The sequence below is a fragment of the Gekko japonicus genome, unplaced genomic scaffold, assembly GCF_001447785.1.
Source record: "Gekko japonicus isolate JY-2015 unplaced genomic scaffold, Gekko_japonicus_V1.1 scaffold770, whole genome shotgun sequence".
NCBI lineage: Eukaryota > Metazoa > Chordata > Lepidosauria > Squamata > Gekkonidae > Gekko > Gekko japonicus.
In genome coordinates this window covers 644,133-646,759 of record NW_015167561.1, presented here as the reverse complement: position 1 = coordinate 646,759, position 2,627 = coordinate 644,133, and positions in this window count along the sequence as shown.

The following is a 2,627-nucleotide window of genomic DNA, read 5'->3' as shown; positions in this document are numbered from 1 at the left end:
CAATCTCCTCCTCCTCCTCTCCTCCTGGATGCCCAGTGGGAACCAGAGGTTTTGGGGACGCCATGGAAGTTCCAGCCGAGCAATCTTTTATTTGCTAGGAACTACGGGGAAGGGCCGATCTGGGTTCCGGTTTCCGTGCTCAGAGTGACAGGGCTGGTCTCCTACAAGGTGGCTGATGCCACTGGCAGGATACTCTGGAGACACATTGATCAACTGCAGCAGGATTAGCTGGAGTGATCACAGGAACAGGGCAGAAATGATGCACCCTGCACCGCTGACACAGGACTTAGCCTGGAGTACCCAAGAACTGAACCAGGGACTGTGGCTGAGCCAAATGGAGATGGTCCAGCAGCACTGAGCAGTCTTGAAACCATCAGCTCCAAGTAGTTCCTCCACTCCTGCTAGCAGGGTAGAGCCCCCTGCCAATGCAGGGGCACCCATCAACAGGGCCCCTACAACAGAAGGTTTGTGCAGGTCACAGTGGGTATGCCACCCCCCCGCATACCTTGGCAACTTTGTTTGCAATGGGGTATCACAAACTTAGAGGGGAGGGGTGTTATGTACTGATGAAGGCAGGGTCTGAGTGAAGGCTCCAAAGGCCTTCAAGACTATTGGTTGTGTCGCCGGTAACAGCCAATCATATTTGTTGCTTATAATTCTTGTTTAAGGTGGCTTTGGTTTTTACAAGTATAAATTGGTTCCTGTTGAGCCTGTGTCTTTGGTTCAGAAGTTCAATAAAGAAGCATGTTATTATGAAAGAGCTGCCTCGTCTCAATACTTAATAGACAGGACATAAATCCAACTCTTCTTCTTCCTCCTCCTCCTCCTCGAACTTCTCTGCATCCATTGGGGAGGTTTTCTCCATTAGAGTGCTTACGTCCTCTGCTGAAAACACTTCTGTGTTTGTAAGGACTCCTTGAAAAGAATTGATCTTGTACACCTTGAAGTGCTACTGGCAGAGGATGTGAGTACTATAATGGAGAAAAATCTTTGACCTTTGCAGTGGCCAGAGAGAAGCATAAAGGGAGCAATGTCATAGGTTCCAAGCCAGTGTGCTTGGTACTGAGTTGATCTCATTAAGATTTTACCTAAAAATGATTATTATTTTTTAAAAAACCCAGATGGAATGCACATTTGTTTTCTCTTGTCTTCCGGAGATACTTTCTGGCATTAAAAAAACCCCAAAAAACCCTTCCACTGGATCTCTCCTTAATCTTCTTTTCTCCAGGCTGAATGTTCTCCATACGTGTGTATATGACTGTAAAATGAGCAAAAGAAAGACCTGACAATATTATCAGAGTCTAAAGGTAAAGGTAAAGGTCCCCTTGCTCGAAAGCCAGTCGAATCTGACTCTAGGGTTGCGGTGCTCATCTCCGTTTCAAAGCCGAAGAACCAGTGCTGTCCGAAGACATTTCCGTGGTCATGTGGCCGGCATGACTAAACACCAAGGCGCACAGAACGCTGTTACCTTCCCACTGAAGTGGTACCTATTTATCTACTTGCATTTTTTTTGCTTTCGAACTGCTAGGTTGGCAGGAGCTGGAAGTAGAGACGGGAGCTCACTCCATCATGCGGCACCTGGGTCTCGAACTGCTGAACTACCGACCTTCCACAGCCTGCAGTTCACCGTCTTAACCACTTGAGCCACCGCAGCTCCACTTATCAGAGTCTACCAGAGGGGAAAAACACACACACACACACATTACTCTTGCTGGGTTAACTTTTGCTATTCTTTGCCATATGATGCTGAGAGAAGTCAGGGATAAAACTTGGTAATGTGGTTTCCTTTTCCAACTCTGAAAAATTTAACAACTCCAGAGCATTTGTAGGGGAATAATATCCTGGATACTATAAAGTAAGAATTCTCCATCTGGAAATCTAAACTGAAAACAAGGTCTCAGTCTGTTTTATCATGCCAGTAAAACCCTTGTGGGGAGAAGTAAAAAAAAAATCAATGTTTGCAAATATTAAATCAAAGTTGTTAGTGAAAAGAAATTTATTTTCTGTCTTTGTCACAGTACTTTAATCAATTGAGATAAAGCAACACAAAATACAAAGTACTTGACACTGTCATCTTAATGACTTCCAGTGCCACCAGAGAATTTTTACTTCCATATGACTAATATAATGCTTTAGAGAGATGAAGTTGAGAGCCAAGTCAACATGCAAGGATTAGAGGTATCAACCAATTACAGCTTCACTATGGTTTTCTGTGGAACATTATTACTAGCAGTACTCTTTAGTTTTAGCTTTTCTTTTTGTATTTTTCTATTTTTGTGAGTGTGCCCATGCCTGGAAGTCATGGCAACCTCTGGTGACTCCTACTGGGGCACAGAGAACATTCAGAGAAGTGGCTTGATAGCCTGCTTCTGCCTCCTGGCCCTGGTATTCTTTGGAGATCTCCCATCCAAATACTTACCAGGGTCAGCCCTGCTTAGTGTCCAAGACAAGACAAGATCAGGCTTGACTGGGCTATCCAAGTCAGGCCTAGTTTTAGCTATTCATTGTGAAATAGTGCAAATAGTGCAACAATCCTGTGGCCAAAAGTATCACCTTCTTGGACAAGGTGTTCAAGTGAGTGGTGGAAGTACATTTCAATACATTCTCAGATGGTGTAGATCATATAG